The sequence below is a fragment of the Schistocerca piceifrons genome, chromosome 2 (assembly GCF_021461385.2).
Source record: "Schistocerca piceifrons isolate TAMUIC-IGC-003096 chromosome 2, iqSchPice1.1, whole genome shotgun sequence".
Lineage (NCBI taxonomy): Eukaryota > Metazoa > Arthropoda > Insecta > Orthoptera > Acrididae > Schistocerca > Schistocerca piceifrons.
In genome coordinates, this window is record NC_060139.1 from 428,835,439 (window position 1) to 428,860,192 (window position 24,754).

Consider the following 24,754-nt stretch of genomic DNA (forward strand, 5'->3'; position numbering starts at 1 on the left):
ACCGAAAGGTGAATAATAATATACGAATTAAGCTCACTTTCTCATTCGTTACTTCCGTTAAGTGCCCGAGAATATCTCCGAAATCATTTGTTAAAAGTCGTTCAAATTCTTACTGCCATCAGGTGAAAGAAATACGTATCATCTACATATCTGAAAACAAATGCAAGTTTCAAAGACTCCGACTTCAAGACACAGTCCACTATTTCTTCCATAAACAAATTGGCAATATAACGTGACAATGGGATTCCATCGCAACTCCATCTGTCTGCTTCTAGCACTCGTCATTCAAAGGTAAGTAAGTGAAGTCTGACAAAGTCGAATTTGGTTCGTTGATTCTCTTGCACAACGCTTACTTGCATCAGTTTTACGTTGAAAATGCCAGAGTGTGCTCCTGTCAAAATATTACCGGTTGCTGACGTTGTCACCCGGCTGCATTTCAATAAGTTATCTGAAAATTGTATACTCTGGGAGAAACTCGGATCTCACTTGGTAAATTTATGTATTTATTTATTATTCCGTGGGACCACATTAGGGAGAAGTCTCAATGGTCATGGAACGAGTCAATACATGAAATTATAACACGATTGTAGAAACAGATAAAATGAAATATAAGAAACATATTCAAGCGACAAGTCGTAAGTTTAAATAAAGAAAATCAACAATGTAACACTGGAATTTGATTAATTTTTTAGCTCTTCCAGGAGCTCCGCGACAGAATATAAGGAGTGAGCCATGAGGAAACTCTTTATTTTAGACTTAAAAGTGTTTGGGCTACTGCTAAGATATTTGAGTTCTTGTGGCAGCTTATTGAAAATGGATGCAGCAGAATACTGCACTCCTATTTGCACAAGAGTGAAGGAAGTGCATTCCACATGCAGATTTGATTTCTGCCTAGTATTAACTAGGTGAAAGCTGATAACTCTTGGGAATAAACTAATATTGCTAACAACAAACGACATTAAAGAAAATATATACTGTGAGGGCAACGCCAAAATTCCCAGACCATTGAATAGGGCTCGACAAGAGGTTTTCGAACTTATACCACACATAGCTCGAACAGCCCGTTTTTGAGCCAAAAATACCCTTTTTGAATCCGAAGGATTACCCCAAAAAATAATACCATATGACAAAAGCGTATCAAAATATGCGAAGTAGACTACTATTCGTGTTGAAATGTCACCTATTTCAGATACTGTTCTAATGGTAAATAAAGCGGCATTTAGTTTCTGAACAAGGTCCTGAACATGAGCTTTCCACAGCTTACTATCTATCTGAACGCCTAGGAACTTGAACTGTTCCGTCTCGCTTATGATATGCCCATTCTGTCTGATCAAAATATCAGTTCTTGTTGAATTATGAGTTAGAAACTGTAAAAACTGAGTCTTACTGTGATTTAGCATCAAATTATTTTCCATAAGCCACGAACTTATTTCATGTACTACATTATTTGATAATGTTTTAATATTACACAAAAGATCCTTCACTATCATGCTGGTGTCATCAGCAAACAGAAATATTGTTGAATCACCTGTAATGCTAGAAGGCATATCTTTTATATAAATAAGAAACAGCAGTGGCCCCAGCACCAAACCTTGGGGAACGCCCCATTTAACAGTGCCCCATTGGGACTGAACATCACTACCACTCTCAATATTGCGGAGAATTACCTTCTGCTTTCTGTTCTTAAAGTAAGAGGCGAACCAATTGTAAGCTACTCCACTTACTCCATAATGGTCCAACTACTGCATTAATATTTTGTGGTCAACACAGTCGAGAGCCTTCGTTAAATCAAAGAAAACACCTAACGTTCACAACCTTTTATTTAATCCATCCAGAACTGCACAGAGAAATGAGACTATAGCATTTTCAGTTGTTAAGCCATTTCTAAAACCAAACTGTACATTTGACAGCAAATTATGTGAATTTAAATGCTCCAGTAATCTTGTATATACAATCCTCTCGATAACTTTAGCAAACACCGATGGCATAGAAATAGGTCTATATTGTCAACATTATCCCTGTCTCCCTTTTATAAAGTGGCTTCACCACCGAGTACTTTAATCGGTGAGGATGTAAGTGGGCTGTTTATGTTTTCTTATTGGCAACGTTACGTAGCGCTCTGTATGAAAATCACTGGCTGTGCTGTGTGCAGTCTGTGGCTAGTTTGCATTGTTGTCTGCCATTGTAGTGTTGGGCAGCTGGATGTGAACAGCGCGTAGCGTTGCGCAGTTGGAGGTGAGCCGCCAGCAGTGGTGGATGTGGGGAGAGAAATGGAGGAGTTTTGAAATTTGTAAGACTGGACTGCTATATATATTATGACTATTAAGGTAAATACATTGTTTGTTCTCTATTAAAATCTTTCTCTTGCTAACTGTGCTTATCAGTAGTTAGTGACTTCAGTAGTTTGAATCTTTTATTTAGCTGGCAGTAGTGGCGCTCGCTGTATTGCAGTAGTTCGAGTAACGAAGATTTTTGTGAGGTAAGAGATTTGTGAAACGTATAGCTTAATGTTAGTGCCATTCTTTTGTAGGGATTTTTGAAATTCAGATTGCGTTGCGCCTAAAGTATTGTGGGTCAGTTTAAGCACAGTTTTGTATAATTTTTCTAAGGGGGCGTTTCAAGGAAACCGACCACTCCTAAAGGAAAAGTTACAGATATGGCTAAGTACTGGGCTAACATACATGGAACAAAACTTCAGTATTCTGCTAGATACCCCGTCATATCCATGAGAGTTCTTGGTATTTAGTGATTTAATTATTAACTCAATCTCCCTCATGTCAGTATCATGGAGGAGCATTTCAGGTAACAGTCTCGGAATACTTTTTTCTACGAACACTATATCATTTCCTGTTGGGACTAGGTTTCTATTTAGTTCAACTGCTATATTCAGAAAGTAACTATTAAATACTGTACATATATGCAACTTATCAGTAACGCAGATATTCCCACTATGCACTGATTCTATATCCTCGACCTGTCTCTGCAGACCAGCCTCTTCCTTTACGACTGACCATATTGTTTTAATTTTATCCTAAGACTTAGCTATTTTATCTGCATACCATATACTTTTTACCTTCCTAATAAATTTTTGAAGCACCCTACAATTCTGTTTGTAATGGGCTGCTGCATTTAGATTGTGACTGTTTCTAACGTTTTGATATAATTGCCACTTTCTTCTACAAGATATTCTTATCGCTTTAGTCAGCCACCCAGGCTGCCTGTTTGTGCTAGTACCCTGTTTTGAACGTTCTAACGGAAAGCAACTTTCAAAGAGCACGAGAAAAGCCTTGAGGAAAGCATTATATTTATTGCCTACTGTATCAGCACTATAAATATCTTGCCACTCTTGTTCCTTGATGAGGTTTACAAAAGTCTCTACAGCAACTGGATCAGCTTTTCTAAAAAGTTGGTAACTATATTTAACATGTGTTGCAGAACAAAAATCTTTTAGACTTGAAATTTGTGCATCATGATCTGAAAGGCCATTCACCATTTTGCTAACAGAACGCCCTTCTAGTAATGAGGAATGAACAAAAATATTGTCTATGGTTGTTCTACTGTTCTCTTGCACACTCGTTGGAAAGAATATGGTTTGGATGAGATTATATGAATTAAGGAGGTCTACCAGCATCCTTTTCCTTTCACAATTGCTTATACAATTTATATTGAAGACACCACATATAACTAACTTTTTGTATTTCCTATAAAGTGAACCTAGAACCTCCTCTAGCTTTAGCAAAAATGTTGTGAAATCGGAGTCTGGCGATCTATAAATTACAACAGTAAGAAGTTTAGCTCCACTAGATTTAACCACACCTGCGCAACATTCAAACACCTTTTCAGTGCAGTACTTTGAAACATCAATTGACTCAAATGGGATACCGTTTTCCATTTACATGGCTACTCCCCCACACCGCAAAGAGCTCCTAGAAAAGCTGCCAGCCAACCTGTATTCTGGTAAAGGAAGCCTCTGAATTATCTCCTTATTTAAGAAGTGTTCAGATATACCAATAATTTCAGAGTCAACATCTATAAGCAGTTCACTAACTTTATCTCTAATACCTTGTATATTTTGATGAAATATACTAATTTCCTCATTAATCGGATACCTAAGCTTTGTCGAAAGTGTTTTTTTTCTTTTGTTAGAGAGACTTCCCTTAAGCAGGAATACCTATCAGCTGACTTCAAGCTAAAAAAGGTACAGCTCTAACACCCACAAACTACCGGAATTTTCCCATGATTGATCCCACCATCCCCACCTATGCTGTCACCTATAAGCTTTGCCAACCTCCGCTTTCCATACCTGTTGAGGAGCAGGACATGTCTAGAGAAACCCGTCCTGCTGATAGACTCCACCGACACCACTGAAATGTGACTCATGCCTTCTGTCATCAGCCTGACGGCTGTATTAAGATGAGGCCGGTCGTGACGCTGAAACAGTTCCACGAAATGCACATTCGTGATGCTAGTCTCAGTGGCTATCTTTCCCAGGTCACCATCTATGTCATACTCCCCATCCCTATCAATACTATTACCAGCCCCACCCATCATCGTAGCCCCCATCCTATTATCTGACCATCATAGACACCACCACCATGTAAACGTATCATCTCTGCCCTGCAGGGTTAATGTCAGCCTCTATATTAAGCGACTATCATGACTCACCCTGTACATTGGTCATCAATACCCCAAATTACATTGAGGGCAATGGTAGTCACCCAATATCAACTGACCATCAATGTCCCCAAATTGCAACCCAGTAAATTAACCATCATTGACACTAGTAATAATATCTGCGGTAATGGTAGTCACAATAATTCAGCTGAACATCACTGCCTGTAAATGCATTCAGGGTAATGCTTTTTGGGTAGCAGTAGTCACCCTGTAAATTTACCATCGCTGCCCTACCCAATAATATCTGGGGTAATAGGAGTCACCAAACGTACTGACCTTTGTTGTCCCAATAATATCTACCTTTTCTGTAACATGTTAATGTTTGCGGATATTCGTTACAATTTTCCTGTAACATTGTAATGTATGGGGTAGCTAGTTGCAGTTTTCCTGCAACATGGTTGGCAATGCATTGTAGATTTGCTGTTTACATATGTCATTTTCCTACATTTCTTATGTAACATGGAGAGCAATTTGTGAATATTTTGTAATAATTAGAGGCAGTTCGTTACGATTTTGCTGTAACAGAGAGCAATTCGTTGCAGTTTTGTTGTTACATGGGCAATTTATCGCAGTTTTGTTGTAACATGGAGCACAATTTTACCATTTTGCCTTACCATGTGCAATTTGTTACGTTTTTACTGTAACACCGAACGCAAATTGGCACAGTTCTGCTCTTAACATTTCTGCTGTAATGTTGGCCAGCTCGTTATAGTTTCTCTGTAATATTCTGGGTCATTTATTATAAATTCACTGTAACATGATGCCATTTGTTACTATTTTGCTGTTCAGTTGGTGATATACGGATAGGTGCACTATATGACAGCAGAAAATATCAAACATTATGTACTGCAAGATAACTTTCATACCCAAGCATGTGTTAACTATAATTGAAATGGTAGGGAGACAGTTTGGGATTGGTACAGTGTTGAGATTAGGAAATAGTATACACTTGAACAGCAATTTATTGTCAATACAATTAAACTCCTTACAATTAGAATGTACACAGTATAATAGTGGGATCGCCAGTCACTAGTAAATAAGGTAGTTAAAGCCAAAGCTCAACACATCGATAGATACAATTTTTCTAATTCACAAATGCAAGACAATAATGTAAAAAAGAACACCAATATCATTGCATGATGGTAGGCCTAAAACAGGATTATTAAATTATTTTTCTCAGTGCCAAGCAGCATCATCAAGACTTATTAATTGCCATATAGTGTTCCTTGTTAAACGTAATTGCAGGTCAAGAGAATAAACTCATGAAATCAGTAACTACATTTAGAAACCACACAACTGGCTCAAGCCCCAATGATGAATGAGTACCATGGTGAAGACAAAATAATAGTGCCTAAAACTTATACACAAATTTCACTAAAGAACATGATTCAGCCATAAAGATAAATTTATGGCAACAATGACCAATCTGAAATGAACAGATTTTCACTACAAAGAAATGTAATAGCAATTAAGACAGTTCAGGATAATTCAATCAATAGCTGGAGTTCAGGCAGACAAGCTTTACAGATGGTGAAGATGTTTTAGGATTTACGTGAAATTTGGTTAAAATAGAAGACATCTTTTGGTTAATATTTGAGGGATGTTGAACTTACGGCTGAACGTGCCTACAGTTCCAGGCAGGTTTTCAGGCTCATAAAGACAGAGAATTTTATGGTAAAACAATAGACTGCCTAGAACATGCCGGGTGCCACAAATAGCTGAGCCGAACCTATGCTAAAGACCACTTCTAGATGGAGCTGCTTAGATTTACTTAAACGAAACTGAGAAGAAATCAGCTGCATAAAATCTTAAGGGACATTAAGTATGAATATAGCAGTCGACCAAATGTACAGAAGGAACCAGCTGATCTCAGTGGGCAGAAGTGGTAGGCAAAGAAATCACAATATAATTAATAGTGGGACGCTGGTCTTGAAAACAGTTAATAACAAGTAATGTAGTTTTAGTATCATATGTGTGTCTGCTAACTTATTAAAACAGATTACTTTTCCTCAAATGTGTAAGGAAATTACATTACCAAATGATTTGGAGAATGCCACAAAACCCACCGAATCATACAGTGAAGCAAATTTTCGGGTACGCTCCTAAATTCAACAAAAAAGGCATTAAATAAGAGCTAATCTGCCCTGTAGACACACAGATATTCAGCATTAAATATTACTCTAATAAAGTACCCAAAATATCAATGAATAAAACAAGGTTGGTAAGCACAGAGACGGTAATAAGCCATCCAAGCAGTTTGACAGAAAGCAAGAGCTTGCATGCACAAACAGCCAAGCCACACTATCGTTAAATATGAGGAGTAGGCAACAAAACCAAATTATAAATCATGTTCGACGCCAATAACGAATACATGTCCAGAATACTGGCTAAACACATCGTGGAATTTTCTTCCACAAATGAGCACCTTTGCTCAAAACACAAACGACCACTGGTAACAACTAGACCCGAAAGGAAACTGAATGAAGTTGCTTACACATCAGTTAAGCACAAAATTATTGTCGCTGACCAAAGCTTCTCCTTATAGTCCATAACAAGGACACGCAACGGTCCCCAAGTAGGTTCACTTCCTCGAATGGCAGAGAAGCTTACAGTTAATGTCTAACTGCAGTGATGGCGCCAATGACACTCCAAGGGCCAGCCTGCCGCCTTCCAGCTACGTTTGGTAGAATGCTCACATGTTCTAGACAATGCGGCCTTCAGCTCCCCACACTACTGTCAGCAAGTCACTTTCCCCTTGCTTGCTAAGCATGGCCTCTTGCGGGCAGGCATAATTCGGTAGCCCAGCAATGGAGCAGAAAGATACAGAGGGCAGGTACAATCGATTACTGAGCGCCAAGGACGGCGCAAGCACATAGAACAGTAGTGTTAGACTGATTTTGAAACAGAATATTTAAAAGCATAGAAATCCTCATTTCGTACCTATAAGACTGTCTAACATTACTTCGCAGTATACCAATTCATAGAAATGTCATAAAATTTTCATTATGTTACAGCATAAGTTAGCATTTCAAGCAGCGGGTGACAAAAGTTTTCTTGTGCAAGAAGTAGTTAATACCATAACGGTGGGATAACTGCGAAGTTTGGCTGACTTTGATATCGGGTTTAGGTGAAATAAGATGAGTTATTATGAAATTTAGATGTGAGAGTGGCATTGCATACTTCCGTAGAGAGATAAAAATTTCTTTTCGGCAGTTGTCCTAAGTTGTAAATTGGATCTTCAGTACTGTCGATGTTTGTTTTCTAATTTTATAGGACCATTTTTTCTTTACTTTGGTTTCCTTAATGGATGGTGCGATGATCGTTTTAAGTTCGTAGACTGACCAGTAGGTTAAATCAGCAGTGCAGTAAGTGAGCCACATGTATTTTGGTAAGAATTGCAGACAGTTTCGGTGAGCGGATTTTTAGTTTGAAGGTTCATCATGCCTTGCAAAGCGTGATGCACAGATCGAAGTCCAGTCTTCGAGAAGTGGTGCTTAACGTGTAATGTTTATTAGTCGTACCATTGAAGTCATTCGCATATTTTCTGATCTTGTAGAACAGTCCTTGAAGTGGGGCAGCAGCCTTTTGAGTACCTTAAGAGGTCACTGACCCAGCGTCGTAAGACCAGCAAACAATGTCTGGTTGTGCTTGTACTGCAAACAGCTGAGTGCATGGAGAAACTAGAGCTATTATTTTTTCTGAAGGTATGCAGTCCTTTTGTATCAGAAAATAACGATGGTATAGTCTCGGGAAAAACATTCTGGAGATAAAATAGTTCCCTAACCAGATGGCTGGGTCTTGGATCTCTTAATGGGGTTAGCTGGTTAGAGAATTTAAACATGAAATGCATAGGTTGAAGTTCGACATAGTAGGAATTAGGGAAGTGCAGTGGCAGGATGAATAGCATTTCTGGTCAGGTGAGTACAGGATTACATGTTATGGCCTGACGAAACTACAATCGTCTAGTCATATCTGTAGGTTCTTTGATTGCTCTGGGTTATACTTGATCAGAACTGCATGATATGAAATTTCTGTAGCAGACATGAGTAAGGCATGAGTCGTAACAAGTCTGTGTTGTCCTCTTGACTGGGGCTCACGAACTGATGCAAAACATTCCTTAGCTCAGCTGTACATTACCCTCCATGCAGTGGCGCTGTTGCGCTTAGAGTGAAGGTGTGGCTCCGCCAGCGCCTGCCAGTCGTCGGTATGGACTGCTACGAGACATTGCTAACTCCTGTGGTATCGATGTGAGTTGTTGACTTACTGCTCATGACCTTCGGACAATACCACATTATAAATACAGGGTGTTTGGGGAGGAGAGGTCAATATTTCACACAGTGATAGTATAAGTAATTCTGAACAAAAAACCTTATATGAACATAGGTCCGCAAATGCTCCGTTAGCGAGGTATGGGTATTGAAAGGAACTTTAATTCTGCAAAATTGTGTGCACAACTTGAACTTGTACGTGATTTACTTGAAAACGATGTTACAGAGAAATGTAGCTGTGTTACACAGTTAACACTATAAACTACAAAGCTAACCAATCTGTCGCCAGTACACTACACAATGCGGCTTACACGGCACAACTGCAAAAACAACGGGTGATTGGATACGTACTACGTACATTACATGGCCATAATACGTGGTAGGTTGCATAGAGTAAACATAGCATGTACCTGTGCACCTTGGATCACTCTGTTGGAGTCTCGTCATATCACCACGTAACTCTAAATAGTTTTGGTCTTCAGTCTACTGACTGGTTTGATGCGGCCCGCCACGAATTCCTTTCCTGTGCTAACCTTTTAATCTCAGAATAGCACTTGCAACCTACGTCCTCAATTATTTGCTTGACGTTTTCCAATCTCTGTCTTCCTCTACAGTTTTTGCCCTCTACAGCTCCCTCTAGTACCATGGAAGTCATTCCCTCATGTCTTAGCAGATGTCCTATCATCCTGTCCCTTCTCCTTATCAGTGTTTTCCACATATTCCTTTCCTCTCCGATTCTGCGTAGAACCTCCTCATTCCTTACTTTATCAGTCCACCTAATTTTCAACATTCGTCTATAGCACAACATCTCAAATGCTTCATTTTCTTCTGTTCCGGTTTTCCCACAGTCCATGTTTCACTACCATACAATGCTGTACTCCTGACGTACATCCTCAGAAATTTTTTCCTCAAATTAAGGCCGGTATTTGATATTAGTAGACTTCTCTTGGCCAGAAATGCCTTTTTGCCATAGCGAGTCTGCTTTTGATGTCCTCCTTGCTCTGTCCGTCATTGGTTATTTTACTGTCTAGGTAGCAGAATTCCTTAACTTCATTGACTTCGTGACCATCAATCCTGATGTTAAGTTTCTCACTGTTCTCATTTCTACTACTTCTCATTACTTTCGTCTTTCTCCACTCTTATTATTCCCTCTTGGTTGTTGTACTTATTGTATATGACCCGTCTCTCCCTATAGCTTACCCCTACTTTTTTCAGAATCTCGAACAGCATGCACCATTTTATATTGTCGAACGCATTTTCCAGGGCGACAAATCATATGAAAGTGTCTTTATTTTTCTTTAGCCTTGCTTCCATTATTAGCCGTAACGTCAGAATTGCCTCTCTCGTCCCTTTACATTTCCCAAAGCCAAACTGATCGTCACCTAGCGCATTCTCAATTTTCATTTCCGTTCTTCTGTATATTATTCTTTTAAGCAGCTTCGATGCATGAGCTGTTAAGCTGATTGTGCGATAATTCTCGGACTTGTCAGCTCTTGCCGTCTTCGGAATTGTGTGGATGATGCTTTTCCGAGAGTCAGATAGTATATCGCCAGACTCATACATTCTACACACCAACGTGAATAGTCGTTTTGTTACCACTTCCCCCAATCATTTTAGAAATTCTGACGGAATTTGATCTATCCCTTCTGCCTTATTTGACTGTAAGTCCTCCTAAGCTCTTTTAAATTCCGATTCTAATACTGGATCCCCTATCCCTTCTAAATCGACCCCTGTTTCTTCTTCCATCACATCAGACAAATCTTCACCCTCATAGAGGCTTTCAACGTATTCTTTCCACCTATCTGCTCTCTCCTCTGCATTTAACAGTGGAATTCCCGTTGCACTCTTAATGTTACCACCGTTGCTTTTAATGTCACCAAAGGTTGATTTGACTTTCCTGTATGCTGAGTCTGTCCCGACAATCATATCTTTTGCGATGTCTTCACATTTTTCCTGCAGCCATTTCGTCCTAGCTTCCCTGCACTTCTTATATACACTCCTGGAAATTCAAATAAGAACACCGTGAATTCATTGTCCCAGGAAGGGGAAACTTTATTGACACATTCCTGGGGTCAGATACATCACATGATCACACTGACAGAACCACAGGCACATAGACACAGGCAACAGAGCATGCACAATGTCGGCGCTAGTACAGTGTATATCCACCTTTCGCAGCAATGCAGGCTGCTATTCTCCCATGGAGACGATCGTAGAGATGCTGGATGTAGTCCTGTGGAACGGCTTGCCATGCCATTTCCACCTGGCGCCTCAGTTGGACCAGCGTTCGTGCTGGACGTGCAGACCGCGTGAGACGACGCTTCATGCAGTCCCAAACATGCTCAATGGGGGACAGATCCGAAGATCCTGCTGGCCAGGGTAGTTGACTTACACCTTCTAGAGCACGTTGGGTGGCACGGGATACATGCGGACGTGCATTGTCCTGTTGGAACAGCAAGTTCCCTTGCCGGTCTGGGAATGGTAGAACGATGGGTTCGGTGACGGTTTGGATGTACCGTGCACTATTCAGTGTCCCCTCGACGATCACCAGTGGTGTACGGCCAGTGTAGGAGATCGCTCCCCACACCATGATGCCGGGTGTTGGCCCTGTGTCCCTCGGTCGTATGCAGTCCTGATTGTGGCGCTCACCTGCACGACGCCAAACACGCATACGACCATCATCGGCACCAAGGCAGAAGTGACTCTCATCGCTGAAGACGACACGTCTCCATTCGTCCCTCCATTCACGCCTGTCGCGACACCACTGGAGGCGGGCTGCACGATGTTGGGGCGTGAGCGGAAGACGGCCTAACGGTGTGCGGGACCGTAGCCCAGCTTCATGGAGACGGTTGCGAATGGTCCTCGCCGATACCCCAGGAGCAACAGTGTCCCTAATTTGCTGGGAAGTGGCGGTGCGGTCCGCTACAGCACTGCGTAGGATCCTACGGTCTTGGCGTGCATCCGTGCGTCGCTGCGGTCCGGTCCCAGGTCGACGGGCACGTGCACCTTCCGCCGACCACTGGCGACAACATCGATGTACTGTGGAGACCTCACGCCCCACGTGTTGAGCAATTCGGCGGTACGTCCACCCGGCCCCCCGCATGCCCACTATACGCCCTCGCTCAAAGTCCGTCAACTGCACATACGGTTCACGTCCACGCTGTCGCGGCATGCTACCAGTGTTAAAGACTTTTTTTTTTTTTCACTTGCCGCCCTGATTTTACGACCCACCACCTAAGTGCTTAAGGTGGGTCTATTTTGACCACTTGGCCGCTACGACCGGTGTGCGGACACTGATGTAGTTGATGAAACTCACACCAGTTCCCGCATCCTGTCGCACCGTTGCCCGTGTCCCGCCACGTGGAGGCGGGTCTGTGCTTTTTTTTTCCTTATTTCTTTCTTTACTTTGGCAGCTTTCCCAAAACCGATGTAACAAAATTTTTACAAAAATTAATTTTGAATTGGAAGAAGGAAATACAAGGAATAGTTTAGTCTGAAGAGGAGAAAAGACGATAGGAAAGGAAGAGATGATAGTCCCATCACCGTAGGGGACTGAGGATGAGCGCCTTGGGATTTATCTTCAAGCCTCTGATCCTCAGTCCCCTAACCTTAGCCTAGGAAGTTCTATTCTATTCTATTGATGGCGTTTGATATCTCTATTTATGTTCTATCTGGTTACTTGTATACAGGTTTAGAGTGCCGTGGTAGCTGATGGCAATTGCGACGGTGCGCCGACACTGTTTATGTCTAATTTTATACATTAATCTATTGTCAGTTTTAGGTCTACTTATGTAAGTCTATTGCATGTCAGTTATTTTATACTGAGACTTAGTTTAGTTCTTCCACACTATGGTGTCTGTCTGGGTGCTGCATATAGGGTTATTGTCTGTGTGGTCTTCTGTTCCTGTACTCTTTGTGGCATTCGTCAGAAATTTTGTCTGTTAGTGCGTTCAGTATGTCCCAAAGTTCAGGTGTTCTGATCGCATCGTATATGTGTTCCTCTGTCTGTAGGTGTTGTATCCCAGGTGTGTTCCTGTGCTGTCTGTATTTCCCGCAGAATAGGATTGTGTGTTCGGGGGTTCCCATACCTCCACATGTACACGTTGATGTGTCTCTAAGACTCACGCGATTTAAGTGCGTGGGATATGGTCCGTGGCCAGTCAAGAAATGCACCATGCCGCGGCTAGGATCGGCATGTTTCATTCTTAATCTTTCCGTTATGTTGGGAAAAAATGTATAGACTCTCCGTCCCTTATTACTCGTGCCCCATTCCTGTTGCCATGTGTCGATTTTCCATTTTTTGAGGTCCCGCTTATTGTTCAGCGGGGAACCAATCAATATGTTGACCTGGTCTGGTCTACCCATCTTTAACCAGTACAGAGCGGCCCAATATTTGATTGTGATATCTATCGGGAAGATTCCTAGCACGAGACACAGTGCTTCAACTGATGTAGTGCCGAAGGCTCCCGATAGTCGCAGAAGGACGCTTCACTGCCCTCGCCTAACCGCTGTTCTGTTTGTGGCGAGGTTGAGTCTGTGCGCCCATGTACTGGCCGCAAAGCTTAGCACTGATTCGAAGAGTGCGCAGTGGTAAGTTCGTGTGACTGACAGAGGAAGTCTGTATTGTCCTGAATTAATCCTTGCCAGTTTATGTAGTAATTTTTCTGCCTTGTTTGTTGTTATTCTGATATGTTCATGGAAGTTCAGCTTCTCATCTATGTATACGCCCAAGTAGCGGGTTACCGTCATTCTCTTTATGTTGTTGTTCTGTATTTTAATAGATGGATTGCGTCTGAGTTGCCCTTTGAGCAGTGTGTATGTTGTTTTGTTGCCCGCTATCTTGAGCTTGTTTGTGTTGCACCATTGTGTTATTGTTTGCAGTGTGCCACTCGCCTTCTCCTCTAGCTGGGCTCTTGTATTTGCTGAGATAACCACCAATAGGTCATCTGCATAGGCGACAGCACCGTCTGTCCTCATATCCTCCTCCAGCAGTTGCAGGAGAGGTTCAAAAATTATGTCCCAGAAGATGGGTCCACAGATCGATCCGTGCGGACATCCCTTGGTAATTTTCCTTATTACCTTCCGGTTGCCCACGCGCCATTCCACTATTCTGTCTCTGCAGTAGTCTAAAAGACTATTGTATAGGGCTGCGGGTACTTCCATCTGGCGTAACCTCAGAAACAGTGCTGGCCACCACAGGTTGTCAAATGCTCCTGCGATGTCTATCATGATTGCCAAAGAGTATGTTTTATCTGTGTTTTGTGTAATTTCTAAAGCTCTGTTTATTGCATCATCGATGTTTTTCCCTTTCCGAAATCCAAACTGGTGGGGATTCATTCCAAGTAGGGTTCTGTGAGCCTGCAAGCGGTCACACAGTAGCCTCTCTTGGATTTTTGCCATGGTGTTTATGAGGCATATTGGTCTGTAGGATTTCGGATCTGATTGGTCTCTGTCTGATGATTTTCGTATGATGACTGCATTTGAGGTTTTCCAGACTGTCGGTACACGGCCTAGCCTTAAGGCGTCGTTTAGTAGTTCTGTTAAGTATGGGGTGATCTGTAGTGCTAGCCTCTTAAGCACTTCTGCATGGATCCTGTCGGGTCCATGTGCTTTTTTATTCTTTAGCTCTCTTATCGCTACCGCAACTTCCTCGTGCGCAAAGGGACTGGTGACGGCGTCGGTGTTATACTGTTCATGAAGTTCTTGTCTGAGTGTGATCTGTTCCTGTGAGTCTGAGTCTGTGGCATCGTCCGGGAGGAGTTTGTTCAGCAGATATTGCGCTGTGTTTCTCCATCCCACTGTCATTGTGCCGTCATCCTGCCGTAGCGTGCTTAATGCCAATGGGGTCTTTATTTTTTCTGTCAGGATCTTGTATTGTTCCCCCCAGATATTCTGTTGTGTGTGTGTGGTCAAGTAGCTCTCCCAATGTTGTTTCCTGGTCTGAAATAATGTCTTTTTGAAGAGTTCTTTGGCTTCCCTATATGCAGCTAGTCTTAGTAGTTTGTCTCTTTGTATCCATGTCCTCTGGTATAGTTTTCGTTTCCTTGTCATGTCACGTTTGAGTCTGGTTAATTCGTCTGACCATGGTGTTTCCCGTTGTTTGCTGTGTGTGTGCGTAGGTATTGCTGTTTCTCGTGCTGTTTGGATGATTTGTGTCAGTTTGTGTGCTCTGTAGTCCACGCTTCCCTGTATGTTGTATATATTCTCATTTTGAACAATTTGTTGTAGTCTGTCCCAATTCGCTCTTTTAAAGTTGAAGTGTGTTGTATTGTGTGTGGTGCGATAATTGTTTGTTTTGAGACTTATTTCTATTATGTTGTGATCACTTGTGGTCAGAGAGTCGTGTATGGTCCATCTTTGCAGTCGTCCTAATGTTCTGTCATTCGCCAGAGTAATATCGATTTTGGTGGCAGATCCGCCTGCACCTCTGTATGTAGGTGTAGGTCCATCTTCATTTATAATATGTAGTTGTATCTCTTGTATGACGTCGTTGACTTTCCGTCCTCTGTCGTCCGTTCTGTCCGAGGGCCATAGTGTGGATTTAGCGTTGATATCTGCACATATAATTAGGTTCATATTTCTAGAGTACTCAGCAATGTCTTGTATCATATGTAGGTATGGCTCTATGTCGTCACTGTACTGTGCGTATAGTGATGAGACCACCCATGTGTCTCGACCCTTAGTTATTTCTGCCGTGGCCAGATGACTGTTACATAGCTGCGTAATCTTAGTGATATTTAAAGTTTTGTTGAGGACAACTATGGCAGCCTTGTAGTTTTGTCTGTCTGAGATTGTGACAGCGTCCCAGGGTAGGTTAGTTAAGTTTCCCTGGGTTGTCACATAAGGTTCTTGCAGGCAGAGAATATCCGCCTGCAAGTCCAGAGCTACTCGCGGCAGTTCTGCACTAACGAGTGTGCTTCTATTAGCATTAAGTTGTATTATTTTCATGGGTGTTTCACATGAAGATAGAATTTGTGTCCTGTTTGCGAGTAGTCAAAGTCAGTTCTGCCATGTGCCCTCACTTGGTCCTTGTACACTTGGTGTGGGTTATATGTTTCCCCCCTCCGACTACACGCTAGTATGACTAATTTTTCTAGCTCTGTTGGGTCTGTAGGTATGTTTGCGGTCTTTAAAGTCATTCTGTGAGATTGTTCAGTGGTCGGGAAGCATACATAGCTGCCTAGTGGGTGAAGTAGTCTGGTTAGCAGTCTTCGTGCTGTGATGAAAGTATCCTTATATTCTAGCCTACTTAGTCTTAAGTTTAGTTCTACATTGTTGTAGTCAGCATGCCATGGTGTTTGGCCGACTTTTCCCTTCTGCTCTTTTTCTACATATGGGATGATTCCGCTATATTTATCTCGAAGTGCAGATGTCACCGGTGTGGTGTCTTGTTCCGTCTTCAATGGTGGTGAGGCTGATGAGCTGCTACCTGCGGCTCTTCTTCTTTCACCTTTACTTTTCCTTATGTTTACACTACCTATTGTACTGTCGTCACCTTTCTTTTTGCTATCACTATCTGTACACTCATCGTCACTATCGTGATCACCCGTAAGTAGGTTTGTGTCAAGGACTGCGATGGAGCTCCGTATGCCACGGCAAACTGGCTGACACTGACGGCGGCGGTGCACAAATGCTGCGCAGCTAGCGCCATTCGACGGCCAACACCGCGGTTCCTGGTGTGTCCGCTGTGCCGTGCGTGTAATCATTGCTTGTACAGCCCTCTCGCAGTGTCCGGAGCATGTACGGTGGTTCTGACACACCGGTGTCAATGTGTTCTTTTTTCCATTTCCAGGAGTCTATTTCATTCCGCAGCGACTTGTATTTCTGTATTCCTGATTTTCCCGGAACATGGTTGTACTTCCTCCTTTCATCAATCAACTGAAGTACTTCTTCTGTTACCCATGGTTTCTTCGCAGCTACCTACTTTGTATCTATGTTTTCCTTCCCAACTTCTGTGATGGCCCTTTTTAGAGATGTGCATTCCTCTTCAACTGTACTGCCTACTGCGCTATTCCTTATTGCTGTATCTATAGCGTTAGAGAACTTCCAACGTATCTCGTCATTCCTTAGTACTTCCGTATCTCACTTCATTGCATATTGATTCTTCCTGACTAAAGTCTTGAACTTCAGCCTACTCTTCATCACTACTATATTGTGATCTGAGTCTATAACTGTTCCTGGGTATGCCTTACAATCCAGTATCTGTTTTCGGAATCTCTGTCTGACCATGATGTAATCTAAATGAAATCTTCTCGTATCTCCCGGCCTTTTCTAAGTATATCTCCTCCTCTTGTGATTCTTGAACATGGTATTCGCTATTACTAGCTGAAACTTGTTACATAACTCAATTAGTCTTTCTCCTCTTTCACTCCTTGTCCCAAGTCCATATTCTCCTGCAACCTTTTATTCTACTCCTTCCCCTACACCTGCATTCCAGTCGCCCATGACTACCAGATTTTTGTCCCCCTTTACATACTGCATTACCCTTTCAATATCCTCATACACTTTCTCTATCTGTTCATCTTCAGCTTGCGACATCGGCATGTATACCTGAACTATCGTTGTCGGTGTTGGTCTGCTGTCGATTCTGATTATAACAACCTGATCACTGAACTGTTCACAGTAACACACCCTCTGCCCTACCTTCCTATTCATAACGAATCCTACACCTGTTATGCCATTTTCTGCTGCTGTTGATATTACCCGATACTCATCTGACCAGAAATCCTTGTCTTCCTTCCACTTCACTTCACTGACCCCTACTGTATCTAGATTGAGCCTTTGCATTTCCCTTTTCAGGTTTTCTAGTTTCCCTACCACGTTCAAGCTTCTGACATTCCACGCCACGACTCGTAGAACGTTACCCTTTCGTTGATTATTCAATCTTTTTCTCATGGTAACCTCCCCCTTAGCAGTCCCCTCCCGGAGATCCGAATGGGGGACTATTCCGGAATCTTTTGCCAATGGGGAGATCATCATGACACTTCTTCAAATACAGGCCACATGTCCTGTGGATACACGTTACGTGTCTTTAATGCAGTGGTTTCCATTGCCTTCTCATGTCGTTGATCATTGCTGATTCTTTCGCCTTTAGGGGCAATTTCCCACCCCTATGACAAGAGAGTGCCCTGAACCTCTATCCGCTCCTCCGCCCTCTTTGACGAGGCCGTTGGCAGAATGAGGCTGACTTCTTATGCCGGAAGTCTTCGGCCGCCAATGCTGATTTTTTATCAAAATTTAGGCAGTGGCAGGGATCGAACCCGGGACTGAAGACGTTTTGATTATGAATCAAAGACGCTACCCCTAGACCACGGGTGCCATAGGTAGTATCTTCACTGGAAATTCATTGTCATTCGAGATTATGCCTTCTTCAATACCTTTTGGAGGACCGGAAACGCATCTGCTATTATATTCTCCTTCCCTTGTATGTACACAGTACAAAATTGGTACTCTTATAGAGTGACCGTCCATCTTTCAAATCTTAACAGGTTTGTAAAAAGCTGAGAGCTTGATGGTCACAATACACAATGTTTCTTGCTCCATAAAATAATAATTAAACTTTTTGAATGCCCCCAACTACTGCAAGAGGCACTTGTTCCGTGGTAGTACACGATCTCTCGCAACTTGACAGTGTCCTACTAGCGAAAGCTATTGGACCAAAGCTGGGCTTGCCATCTATTTTTCGAATTTGGAACAAACAAATGCCCAAACCAACAGATGAGGCATCCTTTATTAATCAAAATTCCAAGGAAATATTAGGATGATAGAGAATGTTTCCATTAGACAAAACTTGATTGATTGCTTCGAATGCTTGTTGACATTTCTCAGTCCAATGCCAATGCACGTTCTTCTTTAATAAATTTACTAATGGCACAGAATTCATCGACTGATCCTCTATGAACCGACGTAAATACGATGCAAGACCTAAAAATCCTTTTAACAGCATTTTCGTTTTAGGAACAGGAAAATTTTGTATCGCACTTTTCTTCTTTTCATCTGGTAAGATGCCTCTTGAATTTATTGAATACCCTAAGAATTTAATTTTCTCCAGGCAGTAATGCGACTTTTGGAGATTAGAACCAGTATTCTGAGCACCATTAATCTGCATGAACCGCATCCTATCTCACTTCTGTAATAACTGGTGTTCGTTGCCTCCAGTCATTCTCCATCAGCACAGAAGATTGTGTGTGCCTATTACTGTTTCGCCAATTCTTAGAATTCGAGTTTACATTATAACCTGGATTGTACCTTCTGTCGAGTCTATTCTGTCTGTTTTTCCCGTATCTGAAATTGTTTCCATTACCGCTATGCGGATTACGATGTTGGTCATAATTTTTGCAGTGTGGCGGAGCGCGATTCTCTCCTGAATCAGCTGATTGTTCTCTCCGCTGCCGTAAGCATTATTCGACTGCGAGGATGCGCTGTGTCTGTCTGGTCTTGCCTTAATATATTCTTGGATCAAATCAATTAAGTCCAAGACTGACATGAATTCTTCTAAATTCTCCTCCGGTGCGTGTATTAACTTCTCTTTCGTCTCAGCAGGAAGTTTCGCATTGAAAATCCGCAGAATATCCTTGTGCGTTATCGGTTCATCCCAGTATCCTGCTTTGTTTCAATACTCCGCAAGTCTCTAGAGGAACGGAGGGTTCCAAACGATTGGAAAAGAGCGCAAATAGTCCCAGTCTTCAAGAAGGATCGTCGAGCAGATGCGCAAAACTATAGACCTATATCTCTTACGTCGATCTCTTGTAGAATTTTAGAACATGTTTTTTGCTCGCGTATCATGTCATTTCAGGAAACCCAGAATCTACTATGTAGGAATCAACATGGATTCCGGAAACAGCGATCGTGTGAGACCCAACTCGCCTTATTTGTTCATGAGACCCAGAAAATATTAGATACAGGCTCCCAGGTAGATGCTATTTTTCTTGACTTCCGGAAGGCGTTCGATACAGTTCCGCACTGTCGCCTGATAAACAAAGTAAGAGCCTACGGAATGTCAGACCAGCTGTGTGGCTGGATTGAAGAGTTTTTAGCAAACAGAACACAGCATGTTGTTATCAATGGAGAGACGTCTACAGACGTTAAAGTAACCTCTGGCGTGCCACAGGGGAGTGTTATGGGACCATTGCTTTTCACAATATATGTAAATCACTTAGTAGATAGTGTCGGAAGTTCCATGCGGCTTTTCGCGGATGATGCTGTAGTATACAGAGAAGTTGCAGCATTAGAAAATTGTAGCGAAATGCAGGAAGATCTGCAGCGGATAGGCACTTGGTGCAGGGAGTGGCAACTGACCCTTAACATAGACAAATGTAATGTATTGCGAATACATAGAAAGAAGGATCCTTTATTGTATGATTATATGATAGCGGAACAAACACTGGTAGCAGTTACTTCTGTAAAATATCTGGGAGTATGCGTGCGGAATGATTTGAAGTGGAATGATCATATAAAATTAATTGTTGGTAAGGCGGGTACCAGGTTGAGATTCATTGGGAGAGTGCTTAGAAAATGTAGTCCATCAACAAAGGAGGTGGCTTACAAAACACTCGTTCGACCTATACTTGAGTATTGCTCATCAGTGTGGGATCCGTACCAGATCGGTCTGACGGAGGAGATAGAGAAGATCCAAAGAAGAGCGGCGCGTTTCGTCACAGGGTTATTTGGTAACCGTGATAGCGTTACGGAGATGTTTAATAAACTCAAGTGGCAGACTCTGCAAGAGAGGCGCTCTGCATCGCGGTGTAGCTTGCTCGCCAGGTTTCGAAAGGGTGCGTTTCTGGATGAGGTATCGAATATATTGCTTCCCCCTACTTATACCTCCCGAGGAGATCACGAATGTAAAATTAGATTAGAGCACGCACGGAGGCTTTCAGACAGTCGTTTTTCCCGCGAACCATACGCGACTGGAACAGGAAAGGGAGGTAATGACAGTGGCACGTAAAGTGCCCTCCGCCACACACCGTTGGGTGGCTTGCGGAGTATCAATGTAGATGTAGATGTAGATGTACTTCTCAAAGTATCGCCGTAGACTTCCTGTTTTTACACAGAAAGGCGCCGGGCTAAAGGCCTAATTTCTTATTCGTTCTTGCACATCCCGCGACCAATACTTAGCAAGAAGCGCCTTCTCAAATTCCTCGTACGTATCACATGTATCCATCATATCCGTGGCCCATAATGAACCATCACCTTGAATATATCCTGAAACGCAACTGATCTTTTGCGCTTCTGTCCATGCCCTTGGCAGAGCTTTATGAACTCCTCGTATTAATACCACTGGATTTATGGATTTTCGGTCGGGTGAGAACGTCTGAAACTGCCTATGTTTTCAACAATTTATCCTCCATTAAAATTGCAGCGTTCACATTATTAGATTGCGGATCTGCATGCAGTCCATTAGAATTTATATTTCCCTCTGGAGAAGCATGTCCGTTACAATAACATGATTCATGGCTTGAGCCCTGCGTTCGTTCTACTTCACGCAGCTCATTTCTGCAGTCTTTTACTGCCCCTATCATCGTTTCCATATCTCTGTAAATATTTTCAGCAGAATGGACTATTTCGTAGTTCCATTGTTTAAAGTTCACCCCTAATTGTTCTTTTACCTCTTTAATGTCTTCTTTAATATTTTCTGCAATTGGTAAGCTGACAATAGGCAGTTTGCTTACCGCTTGTTTTATACTTGCATCTACATGAAGCATAACCTGGTTTTCCTTAGCGGATGCCCATTCATCCAATTTATTTGTGAAATCCTGTTGATATTTGCTGAAATCCTCTCGTATCAATTGATCACATCCAGAAGCTATGGTAGTCACAGTTTCTGTTAATTCCACTACGGAAATTTCTACTTCCTCCTACTTCGATTTCATGTTTTACATTTCTGCGGCACTCCTTTTGATTTCCAAAGGAAACAGCTTTTGGGCATCTCGCAACTCTGTTATCTTATTTGAGATTTGTTGTTGCTGGCTAACTAATGGCTGAATTGCAGCTGTTTGTTTTTAACACAAGTCTGCTTGCTTTTGTCATACTGTTTGTACCACCAATGACTTGTCAATTTGCTTCTGTGACATCTCTTCCTGCTTTTGTGATATTGCTTGTACCACACCTGAAAGTCGTTACCGATACTGACAAAAGTCTTAGTTGTTCAAAGGTTTGAGTCATCGGATTTGTCTCATGTTGAAACGAAGCTGCTATCTCCTGTACACTCGTATTTTCATCAATTTCATGAACTACTAACACTTTCTCGTTATCCATGTTAAATTGTGTTCTAGATTTGACCATAACAATATTAGAAAACACAAAATATCTATATGTTTGTGTACACTTAATTACAATATCTCATATAAAAATTCCTCCTGAAAATAATGCACCAAATAAGTGTCTATGACTACTTCCGAAGAAAATACGGAATAAAGTGAAAATTATGTAACTATACTACACTATAAATATTGAGACTATTCAGCTTAAAAGGCTAGATTGAGGTAAGATTGCTGATAGTCGTGCGTGCTTGTCTTATCCAGCTTCCAGCGATGGGAAGTTCTGGGGTTGGGATCGGGACTGCTCAGTTCACAAGAGTGGACTCCACCAGTTATACTGTACATGAAACACACATGATATGTGGATTAGAACATGCACAAATTTATTACATATATATATATATATATATATATATATATATATATATGTTGTTGTTGTCTTCAGTCCTGAGACTGGTTTGATACAGCTCTCCATGCTACTCTATCCTGTGCAAGCCTCTTCATCTCCCAGTACTTACTGCAACCTACATCATTCTGAATCTGCTTAGTGTATTCATCTCTTCATCTCCCTCTACGATTTTTACCCTCCACGCTGCCCTCCAATGCTAAATTTGTGATCGCTGGATGCTCAGAACATGTCCTACCAACCGGTCCCTTCTTCTTGTCAAGTTGTGCCACAAACTACTCTTCTCCCCAATTCTATTCAATACCTCATCATTAGTTATGTAATCTACCCATCTAATATTCAGCATTCTTCTGTAGCAGCACATTTCGAAAGCTTCTATTCTCTTCATGTCCAAACTATTTAGCGTCCATGTTTCACTTCCATATATGGCTACAGTCCATACAAATACTTTCAGAAACGTCTTCCTGACACTTAAATCTAAACTCGATGTTAACAAATTTCTCTTCTTCAGAAACGCTTTCCTTGCCATTGGCAGTCTACATATTATATCCTCTCTACTTCGACCATCATCAGTTATTTTTCTCCCCAAATAGCAAAACTCATTTACTACTTTAAGAGTCTCATTTCGTAATCTAATTCCCTCAGCATCACCCGACTTAATTCTACTACATTGCCTTATTCTCGTTTTGCTTTTGTCCATGTTCATCTTATATCCTTCTTTCAAGACTCTGTCCATTCCGTTCAACTGCTCTTCCAAGTCCTTTGCTGTCTCTGACAGAATTACAATGACATCGGCGAACCTCAACGTTTTTATTTCTTTTCCATGGACTTTAATACCTACACCGAATTATTTTTTTTTTTTTGTTTCCTTTACTACCTGCTCAATATACAGATTAAATAACATCGGGGACAGGCTATAACACTCTCTCACTCCCTTCCCAACCGCTGCTTCCCTCTCATGCCCCTCGACTCTTATAACTGTCATCTGGTTTCTGTACAAATTGTAAATTGCCTTTCGCGCCCTGTATTTTACCCTTGCCAGCTTCAGAATTTGAAAGAGAGTATTCCAGTCAACATTGGCAAAAGCTTTCTCTAAGTCTGCGAATGCTACAAACCTAGATTTGCCTTTCCTTAATCTACTTTCTAAGATTAGTCGTAGGGTCAGTATTGCCTCAAGTGTTCCAATATATCTTCGGAATCCAAACTGATCTTCCCCAAGGTCGACTTCTACTAGTTTTTCCATTCGTTTGTAAAGAATTCGCTTTAGTATTTTGCTGCCGTGACTTATTAAACTGATAGTTCGGTAATTTTCACATCTGTCAACACCTGGTTTCTTTGGGATTGGAATTATATTCTTCTTGAAGTCTGATGATGTTTCGCCTGTCTCATACATCTTGCTCACTAGATGGTAGAGTTTTGTTAGGCCTGGCTCTCCCAAGGCTATCATTGGTTTTAATGGGATGTTGTCTACTTCCGGGGCCTTGTTTCGACTTAGGTCTTTCAGTGCTCTGTCAAACTCTTCAGGCAGTATCATATCTCCCATTTCATTTTCATCTACATTCTCTTCCATTTCCATAATATTGTCCCCAAATACATTGCCGTTGTATAGATCATCTATATACTCCTTCCACCTTTCTGCTTTCCTTTCTTCGCTTAGATCTGGGTTTTCATCTGAGCTCTTGATATTCATGGAAGTGGTTCTCTTTTCAACATAGGTCTCTTTAATTTTGCTGTCTGCACTATCCATCTTACTCCTAGTGGGATAAGCCTCTACATCCTTACATTTGTCCTCTAGCCATCCCTGCTTAGCCATTTTGCACTTCCTGTCGATCTCATTTCTGATACGTTTGTATTACTTTTTGCCTGCAACATTTACTTCGTTTTTATAGTTTCTCCTTTCATGAATTAAATTCAATATTTCTTCTGTTATCCAAGGATTTCTCCTGGTCCTCATCTTCTTACCTGCTTGGTCCTCTGCTGCCTTCACTACTTCATCCCTCAGAACTACCCATTCTTCTTCTGCTGTATTTCTTTCCCCCATTCCTGCCAATTGTTTCCTTATGCTCTCCCTGAAACTCTGTACAACCTCTGGTTTAGTCAGTTCATCCAGGTCCCATCTCCTTAAATTCCCATCTTTTTGCAGTTAC